Source organism: Hesperophylax consimilis, chromosome 7 (assembly GCF_061612785.1).
Source record: "Hesperophylax consimilis isolate HC1 chromosome 7, BYU_Hcon_1.0, whole genome shotgun sequence".
Classification (NCBI taxonomy): Eukaryota; Metazoa; Arthropoda; class Insecta; order Trichoptera; family Limnephilidae; genus Hesperophylax; species Hesperophylax consimilis.
Genome location: NC_142842.1, coordinates 5,595,809 through 5,609,337, shown reverse-complemented (window position 1 = coordinate 5,609,337; position 13,529 = coordinate 5,595,809).

Genomic DNA, 13,529 nt, shown 5'->3' with positions numbered 1-13,529 from the left:
ATCTACCATAAAATTATGGTAAAAAACCATTTATGAAAAAAATTATATACTAAAAAGCGCCAACGAAAGACTTGGGTTCGAACATTGAGGGCCGTTTTCTCAGGATCTATGGTTCCAAATGGATTGAAATTTCGTAATCCTCATCAGAATTATTTTCCGTTTTTGAATGTCTCATAAAATTTTGATAGAATAACATTTTTAAAAAAAGAATTATGCTCGTTAACCCCGACGAAAGACTTGGGTTCGAAATTTGATAACCGTTTTCTCCGGATCTAGAGTCCCAATTGGATTGATATTTCTTATTACTTCTCACAATTATGTTCTGAAGTTGAATCTACCATAAGTTTATGGTAAAAAACCATTTTTGAAAATTATATATATTATATTCTATTAAGTGCCAACGAAAGACTTGTTCGAATTGATCTATGGTGCCAGATGGATTGAAATTTCAGATTCCAACTCAAAATTATCTTCCGAAGTTGAGTTTCTCATGAATATTTTGTAAAATAACATTTTTGAAAAAAATTTCATTCTTGTAAGCCCCAACGAAAGTCTTGGGTTCGAACTTTGAGGACCGTTTTCTCAGGATCTATGGTCTCAAATGGATTGAAATTCCGTATTCCTTCTCACAATTATGTTCTGAAGTTGAATCTACCATAAATTTATGGTAAATAACCATTTTTGAAAAAAAATTAAATTCTAGTAAGCGCCAACGAAAGTCTTGGGTTCGAACTTTGAGGGCCGTTTTCTCAGGATCTATAGTCCCAAATGGATTTATATTTTCTTATTCTTTCTCACAATTATGTTCTGAAGTTCAATCATCCATAAAATTATGGTAAAAAAACATTTTTAAATAAATATTATATTCTTATAAGCGCCAACGAAAGACTTCGGTTTGAATTTGAAGGCCGTTTTCTCCGGATCTATGGTGCCAGATGGATAGAAATTTCAGATTCCAACTCAAAATTATCTTCCGAAGTTGAGTTTCTCATAAATTTTTTGTAAAAAAACATTTGTGAAAAAAATTTCATTCTTGTAAGCCCCAACGAAAGTCTTGGGTTCGAACTTTGAGGGCCGTTTTCTCAGGGTCTATGGTCTCGAATGGAATGAAATTCCGTATTCCTTCTCACAATTATGTTCTGAAGTTGAACCTTCCATAAAATTATGGTAACAAAACATTTTTGAAAAATATTATATTCTTATTAGCGCCAACGAAAGACTTGGGTTTGAAATTTGAAGGCCGCTTTCTCCGGATCTATGGTGCCAAATGGATTGAAATTTAGGATTCCAACTAAAAATGATCTTCCGAAGTTGAGTCTCTCATAAAATTTTCGTAAAATAACATTTTTGAAAAAAATTTCATTCTTGTAAGCCCCAAAAAAAGAATTGGGTTCGAAATTTGATGTCCGTTTTCTCCGGATCTATAGTCCCAATTGGATTGATATTTCTTATTCCTTCTCATAATTATGTTCTGAAGTTCAATCTACCATAAAATTATGGTAAAAAACCATTTTTGAAAAAAATTGTATCCTAATAAGGGCCAACGAAAGACTTGGGTTCGAACATTGGGGGCCGTTTTCTCAGGATCTATGGTCTCAAATGGATTGAAATTTCTTATTTCATCTCACAATTATGTTCTGAAGTTGAATTTACCATAAATTTATGGTAAAAAACCATTTTTGAAAAAAATTATATTTTAGTAAGCGCCAACGAAAGACTTGGGTTCGAAATTTGATAACCGTTTTCTCCGGATCTAGATTCCCAATTGGATTGCTATTTCTTATTCCTTCTCATAATTATGTTCTGAAGTTCAATCTACCATAAAATTATGGTAAAAAACCATTTTTGAAAAAAATTGTATCCTAATAAGGGCCAACGAAAGACTTGGGTTCGAACATTGGGGGCCGTTTTCTCAGGATCTATGGTCTCAAATGGATTGAAATTTCTTATTTCATCTCACAATTGTGTTCTGAAGTTGAATTTACCATAAATTTATGGTAAAAAACCATTTTTGAAAAAAATTATATTTTAGTAAGCGCCAACGAAAGACTTGGGTTCGAAATTTGATAACCGTTTTCTCCGGATCTATAGTCCCAATTGGATTGATATTTCTTATTCCTTCTCACAATTATGTTCTGAAGTTCAATCTACCATAAAATTATGGTAAAAAACCATTTTTGAAAAAAATTATATTCTAGTAAGCGCCAACGAAAGACTTGGGTACGAAATTTTATAACCGTTTTCTCCGGATCTGTAGTCCCAAATGGATTGATATTTTCTTATTCTTTCTCACAAGTATGTTCTGAAGTTCAATCAACCATAAAATAATGGTTAAAAACCATTATTGAAAAAGTTAAATTACTATAAGCGCCGACGAAGGAATTGGGTTTGAAATTTGAAGGCCGTTTTCTCCGGATCTATGGTGCCAAATGGATTGAAATTTCGGATTCCGACTCAAAATTATCTTTCGAAGTTGGTTCTCTCATAAATTTTTTGTAAAACAACATTTATAAAAAATTATATTCTAGTAAGCGCCAACGAAAGACTTTGGTTCGAAATTTGAAAACCATTTTCTCCGGATCTAGAGTCCCAAATGGATTGATATTTTCTTATTCTTTCTCACAATTATGCTCTGAAATTCAATCAACCATAAAATTATGGTAAATAACAATTTTTGAAAAATATTATATTTTTATAAGCGCCAACGAAAGACTTGGGTTCGATCATTGGGGACAGTTTTCTCAGGATCTATGGTCTCAAATGGATTGAAATTTCTTATTCCTTCTCACAATTATGTTCTGAAGTTGAATCTACCATTAATTTATGGTAAAAAACCATTTTTGAAAAAAATTATATTCTAGTAAGCGCCAACGAAAGACTTGGGTTCGAAATTTGATAACCGTTTTCTCCGGATCTAGATTTCCAATCGGATTGATATTTCTTATTCTTTCCCACAATTATGTTCTGAAGTTTAATCTACCATAAAATTATGGTAAAAAACCATTTATGAAAAAAATTATTTACTAAAAAGCGCCAACGAAAGACTTGGGTTCGATCATTGAGGGCCGTTTTCTCAGGATCTATGGTTCCAAATGGATTGAAATTTCGTATTATTTCTTTAAATAATGTTCTGAAGTTGAATATACCATAAAATTATGGTAAAAAACCATTTATGAAAAAAATTTATACTAAAAAGCGCCAACGAAAGACTTGGGTTCGAACATTGAGGGCCGTTTTCTCAGGATCTATGGTTCCAAATGGATTGAAATTTCGTAATCCTAATCAGAATTATCTTCCGTTTTTGAATGTCTCATAAAATTATGATAGAATAACATTTTTGAAAAAAAAAATATGCTAGTAAGCCCCGACGAAAGACTTTGGTTCGAAATTGGATAACCGTTTTCTCCGGATCTAGTGTCCCAATTGGATTGATATTTCTTATTCCTTCTCATAATTATGTTCTGAAGTTCAATCTACCATAAATTTATGGTAAAAAACCATTTTTGAAAAAAAAAAATATTCTAGTAAGCGCCAACGAAAGACTTGGGTTCGAACATTGGGGGCCGTTTTCTCAGGATCTGTGGTCTCAAATGGATTGAAATTTCTTATTCCATCTCACAATTATGTTCTGAAGTTGAATTGACCATAAATTTATGGTAAAAAACCATTATTGAAAAAAATTATATTTTAGTAAGCGCCAACGAAAGACTTGGGTTCGAAATTTGATAACCGTTTTCTCAGGATCTATAGTCCCAATTGGATTGATATTTCTTATTCTTTCTCACAATTATAATCTGAAGTTCAATCTACCATAAAATTATCGTCAAAAACCATTTATGAAAAAAATTATTTACTAAAAAGCGCCATCGAAAGACTTGGGTTCGAACATTGAGGGCCGTTTTCTCAGGATCTATGGTTCCAAATGGATTGAAATTTCGTATTCTTTCTTTAAATAATGTTCTGAGTTGAATATACCATAAAATTATGGTAAAAAACCATTTATGAAAAAAATTATATACTAAAAAGCGCCAACGAAAGACTTGGGTTCGAACATCGAGGGCCGTTTTCTCAGGATCTATGGTTCCAAATGGATTGAAATTTGTTAATCCTAATCAGAATAATCTTCCGTTTTTGAATGTCTCATAAAATTTTGATAGAAAACATTTTTGAAAAAAAAATTATGCTAGTAAGCCCCGACGAAAGACTTTGGTTCGAAATTGGATAACCGTTTTCTCCGGATCTAGTGTCCCAATTGGATTGATATTTCTTATTCCTTCTCATAATTATGTTCTGAAGTTCAATCCACCATAAAATTATGGTAAAAAACCATTTTTGAAAAAAATTGTATCCTAATAAGGGCCAACGAAAGACTTGGGTTCGAACATTGGGGGCCGTTTTCTCCGGATCTGTAGTCCCAAATGGATTGATATTTTCTTATTCTTTCTCACAATTATGTTCTGAAGTTCAATCTACCATAAATTTATGGTAAAAAACCATTATTGAAAAAAATTATATTTTAGTAAGCGCCAACGAAAGACTTGGGTTCGAAATTTGATAACCGTTTTCTCAGGATCTATAGTCCCAATTGGATTGATATTTCTTATTCTTTCTCACAATTATAATCTGAAGTTCAATCTACCATAAAATTATCGTCAAAAACCATTTATGAAAAAAATTATTTACTAAAAAGCGCCATCGAAAGACTTGGGTTCGAACATTGAGGGCCGTTTTCTCAGGATCTATGGTTCCAAATGGATTGAAATTTCGTATTCTTTCTTTAAATAATGTTCTGAGTTGAATATACCATAAAATTATGGTAAAAAACCATTTATGAAAAAAATTATATACTAAAAAGCGCCAACGAAAGACTTGGGTTCGAACATCGAGGGCCGTTTTCTCAGGATCTATGGTTCCAAATGGATTGAAATTTGTTAATCCTAATCAGAATAATCTTCCGTTTTTGAATGTCTCATAAAATTTTGATAGAAAACATTTTTGAAAAAAAAATTATGCTAGTAAGCCCCGACGAAAGACTTTGGTTCGAAATTGGATAACCGTTTTCTCCGGATCTAGTGTCCCAATTGGATTGATATTTCTTATTCCTTCTCATAATTATGTTCTGAAGTTCAATCCACCATAAAATTATGGTAAAAAACCATTTTTGAAAAAAATTGTATCCTAATAAGGGCCAACGAAAGACTTGGGTTCGAACATTGGGGGCCGTTTTCTCAGGATCTATGGTCTCAAATGGATTGAAATTTCTTATTCCATCTCACAATTATGTTCTGAAATTCAATCTATTATAAAATTATGGTTAAAAACCATTATTGAAAAACTTAGATTACTACAAGCGCCAACGAAGGAATTGGGTTTGAAATTTGAATGCCGTTTTCTCCGGATCTATGGTGCCAAATGGATTGAAATTTCGGATTCCGACTCAAAATTATCTTTCGAAGTTGGTTCTCTCATCAATTTTTTGTAAAACAACATTTATAAAAAATTATATTCTAGTAAGCGCCAACGAAAGACTTGGGTTCGAAATTTGATAACCGTTTTCTCCGGATCTAGATTCCCAATTGGATTGATATTTCTTATTCTTTCCCACAATTATGATCTGAAGTTCAATCTACCATAAAATTATGGTAAAAAACCATTTATGAAAAAAATTATATACTAAAAAGCGCCAACGAAAGACTTGGGTACGAACATTGAGGGCCGTTTTCTCAGGATCTATGGTTCCAAATGGATTGAAATTTCGTAATCCTCATCAGAATTATTTTCCGTTTTTGAATGTCTCATAAAATTTTGATAGAATAACATTTAAAAAAAAAGAATTATGCTCGTTAACCCCGACGAAAGACTTGGGTTCGAAATTTGATAACCGTTTTCTCCGGATCTAGAGTCCCAATTGGATTGATATTTCTTATTCCTTCTCATAATTATGTTCTGAAGTTCAATCTACCATAAATTTATGGTAAAAAACCATTTTTGAAAAAAAATTATATTTTGGTAAGCGCCAACGAAAGACTTGGGTTCGAACATTGGGGGCCGTTTTCTCAGGATCTATGGTCTCAAATGGATTGAAATTTCTTATTCCATCTCACAATTATGTTCTGAAGTTGAATTTACCATAAATTTATGGTAAAAAACCATTTTTGAAAAAAATTATATTTTAGTAAGCGCCAACGAAAAACTTGGGTTCGAAATTTGATAACCGTTTTCTCAGGATCAATAGTCCCAATTGGATTGATATTTCTTATTCTTTCTCACAATTATAATCTGAAGTTCAATCTACCATAAAATTATGGTAAAAAACCATTTTTGAAAAAAATTGTATCCTTATAAGGGCCAACGAAAGACTTGGGTTCGAACATTGGGGGCCGTTTTCTCAGGATCTATGGTCTCAAATGGATTGAAATTTCTTATTCCTTCTCAACTCTTTTTTCTTACTCCTTCTTAAAATTATATTCTAGTAAGCGCCAACGCAAGAATTGGGTTCGAAATTTGATAACCGTTTTCTCCGGATCTGTAGTCCCAAATGGATTGATATTTTCTTATTCTTTCTCACAAGTATGTTCTGAAGTTCAATCTACCATAAAATTATGGTTAAAAACCATTATTGAAAAAGTTAAATTACTATAAGCGCCGACGAAGGAATTGGGTTTGAAATTTGAAAGCCGTTTTCTCCGGATCTATGGTGCCAAATGGATTGAAATTTCGGATTCCGACTCAAAATTATCTTTCGAAGTTGGTTTTCTCATAAATTTTTTGTAAAACAACATTTATAAAAAATTATATTCTAGTAAGCGCCAACGAAAGACTTTGGTTCGAAATTTGATAACCATTTTCTCCGGATCTAGAGTCCCAAATGGATTGATATTTTCTTATTCTTTCTCACAATTATGCTCTGAAGTTCAATCTACCATAAAATTATGGTAAATAACAATTTTTGAAAAATATTATATTTTTATAAGCGCCAACGAAAGACTTGGGTTCGATCATTGGGGGCCGTTTTCTCAGGATCTATGGTCTCAAATGGATTGAAATTTCTAATTCCTTCTCACAATTATGTTCTGAAGTTGAATCTACCATGAATTTATGGTAAAAAACCATTTTTGAAAAAAATTATATTCTAGTAAGCGCCAACGAAAGACTTGGCTCGAAATTTGATTTGTTTTCTCCGGATCTATAGTCCCAATTGGATTGATATTTCATATTCCTTCTCACAATTATGTTCTGAAGTTCAATCTACCATAAAATTATGGTAAAAAACCATTTTTGAAAAAAAACTATTCTAGTAAGCGCCAACGAAAGACTTGGGTTCGAAATTTGATAATCGTTTTCTCCGGATCTATAGTCCCAAATGAATTGATATTTTCTTATTCTTTCTCACAATTATGTTCTGAAGTTCAATCTACCATAAAATTATGGTTAAAAACCATTATTGAAAAACTTAAATTACTACAAGCGCCAACGAAGGAATTGGGTTTGAAATTTGAAGGCCGTTTTCTCCGGATCTATGGTGCCAAATGGATTGAAATTTCGGATTCCGACTCAAAATTATCTTTCGAAGTTGGTTCTCTCATAAATTTTTTGTAAAACAACATTTATAAAAAGTTATATTCTAGTAAGCGCCAACGAAAGACTTGGGTTCGAAATTTGATAACCGTTTTCTCCGGATCTAGATTCCCAATTGGATTGATATTTCTTAGTCTTTCCCACAATTATGTTCTGAAGTTCAATCTACCATAAAATTATGATAAAAAACCATTTATGAAAAAAATTATATAGTAAAAAGCGCCAACGAAAGACTTGGGTTCGAACATTGATGGCCGTTTTCTCAGGATCTATGGTTCCAAATGGATTGAAATTTCGTAATCCTCATCAGAATTATTTTCCGTTTTTGAATGTCTCATAAAATTTTGATAGAATAACATTTAAAAAAAAAGAATTATGCTCGTTAACCCCGACGAAAGACTTGGGTTCGAAATTTGATAACCGTTTTCTCCGGATCTAGAGTCCCAATTGGATTGATATTTCTTATTCCTTCTCATAATTATGTTCTGAAGTTCAATCTACCATAAATTTATGGTAAAAAACCATTTTTGAAAAAAAATTATATTTTGGTAAGCGCCAACGAAAGACTTGGGTTCGAACATTGGGGGCCGTTTTCTCAGGATCTATGGTCTCAAATGGATTGAAATTTCTTATTCCATCTCACAATTATGTTCTGAAGTTGAATTTACCATAAATTTATGGTAAAAAACCATTTTTGAAAAAAATTATATTTTAGTAAGCGCCAACGAAAGACTTGGGTTCGAAATTTGATAACCGTTTTCTCAGGATCAATAGTCCCAATTGGATTGATATTTCTTATTCTTTCTCACAATTATAATCTGAAGTTCAATCTACCATAAAATTATGGTAAAAAACCATTTTTGAAAAAAATTGTATCCTTATAAGGGCCAACGAAAGACTTGGGTTCGAACATTGGGGGCCGTTTTCTCAGGATCTATGGTCTCAAATGGATTGAAATTTCTTATTCCTTCTCAACTCTTTTTTCTTACTCCTTCTTAAAATTATATTCTAGTAAGCGCCAACGCAAGAATTGGGTTCGAAATTTGATAACCGTTTTCTCCGGATCTGTAGTCCCAAATGGATTGATATTTTCTTATTCTTTCTCACAAGTATGTTCTGAAGTTCAATCTACCATAAAATTATGGTTAAAAACCATTATTGAAAAAGTTAAATTACTATAAGCGCCGACGAAGGAATTGGGTTTGAAATTTGAAAGCCGTTTTCTCCGGATCTATGGTGCCAAATGGATTGAAATTTCGGATTCCGACTCAAAATTATCTTTCGAAGTTGGTTTTCTCATAAATTTTTTGTAAAACAACATTTATAAAAAATTATATTCTAGTAAGCGCCAACGAAAGACTTTGGTTCGAAATTTGATAACCATTTTCTCCGGATCTAGAGTCCCAAATGGATTGATATTTTCTTATTCTTTCTCACAATTATGCTCTGAAGTTCAATCTACCATAAAATTATGGTAAATAACAATTTTTGAAAAATATTATATTTTTATAAGCGCCAACGAAAGACTTGGGTTCGATCATTGGGGGCCGTTTTCTCAGGATCTATGGTCTCAAATGGATTGAAATTTCTAATTCCTTCTCACAATTATGTTCTGAAGTTGAATCTACCATGAATTTATGGTAAAAAACCATTTTTGAAAAAAATTATATTCTAGTAAGCGCCAACGAAAGACTTGGCTCGAAATTTGATTTGTTTTCTCCGGATCTATAGTCCCAATTGGATTGATATTTCATATTCCTTCTCACAATTATGTTCTGAAGTTCAATCTACCATAAAATTATGGTAAAAAACCATTTTTGAAAAAAAACTATTCTAGTAAGCGCCAACGAAAGACTTGGGTTCGAAATTTGATAATCGTTTTCTCCGGATCTATAGTCCCAAATGAATTGATATTTTCTTATTCTTTCTCACAATTATGTTCTGAAGTTCAATCTACCATAAAATTATGGTTAAAAACCATTATTGAAAAACTTAAATTACTACAAGCGCCAACGAAGGAATTGGGTTTGAAATTTGAAGGCCGTTTTCTCCGGATCTTTGGTGCCAAATGGATTGAAATTTCGGATTCCGACTCAAAATTATCTTTCGAAGTTGGTTCTCTCATAAATTTTTTGTAAAACAACATTTATAAAAAGTTATATTCTAGTAAGCGCCAACGAAAGACTTGGGTTCGAAATTTGATAACCGTTTTCTCCGGATCTAGATTCCCAATTGGATTGATATTTCTTAGTCTTTCCCACAATTATGCTCTGAAGTTCAATCTACCATAAAATTATGGTAAATAACAATTTTTGAAAAATATTATATTTTTATAAGCGCCAACGAAAGACTTGGGTTCGATCATTGGGGGCCGTTTTCTCAGGATCTATGGTCTCAAATGGATTGAAATTTCTAATTCCTTCTCACAATTATGTTCTGAAGTTGAATCTACCATGAATTTATGGTAAAAAACCATTTTTGAAAAAAATTATATTCTAGTAAGCGCCAACGAAAGACTTGGCTCGAAATTTGATTTGTTTTCTCCGGATCTATAGTCCCAATTGGATTGATATTTCATATTCCTTCTCACAATTATGTTCTGAAGTTCAATCTACCATAAAATTATGGTAAAAAACCATTTTTGAAAAAAAACTATTCTAGTAAGCGCCAACGAAAGACTTGGGTTCGAAATTTGATAATCGTTTTCTCCGGATCTATAGTCCCAAATGAATTGATATTTTCTTATTCTTTCTCACAATTATGTTCTGAAGTTCAATCTACCATAAAATTATGGTTAAAAACCATTATTGAAAAACTTAAATTACTACAAGCGCCAACGAAGGAATTGGGTTTGAAATTTGAAGGCCGTTTTCTCCGGATCTTTGGTGCCAAATGGATTGAAATTTCGGATTCCGACTCAAAATTATCTTTCGAAGTTGGTTCTCTCATAAATTTTTTGTAAAACAACATTTATAAAAAGTTATATTCTAGTAAGCGCCAACGAAAGACTTGGGTTCGAAATTTGATAACCGTTTTCTCCGGATCTAGATTCCCAATTGGATTGATATTTCTTAGTCTTTCCCACAATTATGTTCTGAAGTTCAATCCACCATAAAATTATGGTAAAAAACCATTTTTGAAAAAAATTGTATCCTAATAAGGGCCAACGAAAGACTTGGGTTCGAACATTGGGGGCCGTTTTCTCCGGATCTCTAGTCCCAAATGGATTGATATTTTCTTATTCTTTCTCACAATTATGTTCTGAAGTTCAATCTACCATAAATTTATGGTAAAAAACCATTTTTGAAAAAAAAATATATTCTAGTAAGCGCCAACGAAAGACTTGGGTTCGAACATTGGAGGCCGTTTTCTCAGGATCTATGGTCTCAAATGGATTGAAATTTCTTATTCCATCTCACAATTATGTTCTGAAGTTGATTTTACCATAAATTTATGGTAAAAAACCATTTTTGAAAAAAATTATATTTTAGTAAGCGCCAACGAAAGACTTGGGTTCGAAATTTGATAACCGTTTTCTCAGGATCTATAGTCCCAATTGGATTGATATTTCTTATTCTTTCTCACAATTATAATCTGAAGTTCAATCAACCATAAAATTATGTTAAAAAACCATTTTTGAAAAAAATTGTATCCTAATAAGGGCCAACGGTTCGAACATTGGGGGCCGTTTTCTCAGGATCTATGGTCTCAAATGGATTGAAATTTCATATTCCTTCTCACAATTATGTTCTGAAGTTGAATCTACCATAAATTTATGGTAAAAAACCATTTTTGAAAAAAAATTATATTCTAGTAAGCGCCAACGAAAGACTTGGGTTCGAAATTTGATAACCGTTTTCTCCGGATCTGTAGTCCCAAATGGATTGATATTTTCTTATTCTTTCTCACAAGTATGTTCTGAAGTTCAATCTACCATAAAATTATGGTTAAAAACCATTATTGAAAAAGTTAAATTACTATAAGCGCCGACGAAGGAATTGGGTTTGAAATTTGAAGGCCGTTTTCTCCGGATCTATGGTGCAAAATGGATTGAAATTTTGGATTCCGACTCAAAATTATCTTTCGAAGTTGGTTCTCTCATAAATTTTTTGTAAAACAACATTTATAAAAAATTATATTCTAGTAAGCGCCAACGAAAGACTTTGGTTCGAAATTTGATAACCATTTTCTCCGGATCTAGAGTCCCAAATGGATTGATATTTTCTTATTCTTTTTTACAATTATGCTCTGAAGTTCAATCTACCATAAAATTATGGTAAATAACAATTTTTGAAAAATATTATATTTTTATAAGTGCCAACGAAAGACTTGGGTTCGATCATTGGGGGCCGTTTTCTCAGGATCTATGGTCTCAAATGGATTGAAATTTCTTATTCCTTCTCACAATTATGTTCTGAAGTTGAATCTACCATTAATTTATGGTAAAAAACCATTTTTGAAAAAAAAATATTCTAGTAAGCGCCAACGAAAGACTTGGGTTCGAAATTTGATAATCGTTTTCTCCGGATCTATAGTCCCAAATGAATTGATATTTTCTTTTTCTTTCTCACAATTATGTTCTGAAGTTCAATCTACCATAAAATTATGGTTAAAAACCATTATTGAAAAACTTAAATTACTACATGCGCCAACGAAGGAATTGGGTTTGAAATTTGAAGGCCGTTTTCTCCGGATCTATGGTGCCAAATGGATTGAAATTTCGGATTCCGACTCAAAATTATCTTTCGAAGTTGTTTCTCTCATAAATTTTTTTTAAAACAACATTTATAAAAAATTATATTCTAGTAAGCGCCAAGGAAAGACTTGGGTTCGAAATTTGATAACCGTTTTCTCCGGATCTAGATTCCCAATTGGATTGATATTTCTTAGTCTTTCCCACAATTATGTTCTGAAGTTCAATCTACCATAAAATTATGATTAAAAACCATTTATGAAAAAAATTATATAGTAAAAATCGCCAACGAAAGACTTGGGTTCGAACATTGAGGGCCGTTTTCTCAGGATCTATGGTTCCAAATGGATTGAAATTTCGTAATCCTCATCAGAATTTTTTTCCGTTTTTGAATGTCTCATAAAATTTTGATAGAATAACATTTTTAAAAAAAGAATTATGCTCGTTAACCCCGACGAAAGACTTGGGTTCGAAATTTGATAACCGTTTTCTCCGGATCTAGAGTCCCAATTGGATTGATATTTCTTATTCCTTCTCACAATTATGTTCTGAAGTTGAATCTACCATAAGTTTATGGTAAAAAACCATTTTTGATAAAAATTATATTCTAGTAAGTGCCAACGAAAGACTTGTTCGAATTGATCTATGGTGCCAGATGGATTGAAATTTCAGATTCCAACTCAAAATTATCTTCCGAAGTTGAGTTCCTCATAAATATTTTGTAAAATAACATTTTTGAAAAAAATTTCATTTCTGTAAGCCCCAACGAAAGTCTTGGGTTCGAACTTTGAGGACCGTTTTCTCAGGATCTATGGTCTCGAATGGATTGAAATTCCGTATTCCTTCTCACAATTATGTTCTGAAGTTGAATCTTCCATAAAATTATGGTAACAAACCATTTTTGAAAAATTTCATTCTTGTAGGCCCCAACGAAAGACTTGGGTTCGAATTTTGAGGGCCGTTTTCTCAGAGTCTATGGTCTCGAATGGATTGAAATTTATTATTCCTTCTCACAATTATGTTCTGAAGTTGAATCTACCATAAATTTATGGTAAAAAACCATTTTTGAAAAAAAAAATATTCTAGTTAGCGCCAACGAAATACTTGGGTTTGAAATTTGAAGGCCGTTTTCTACGGATCTATGGTACCAAATGGATTGAAATTTCAGATTCCAACTCAAAATTATCTTCCGAAGTTGAGTCTCTCATAAGTTTTTTGTAAAATAACATTTGTGAAAAAAATTTCATTCTTGTAAGCC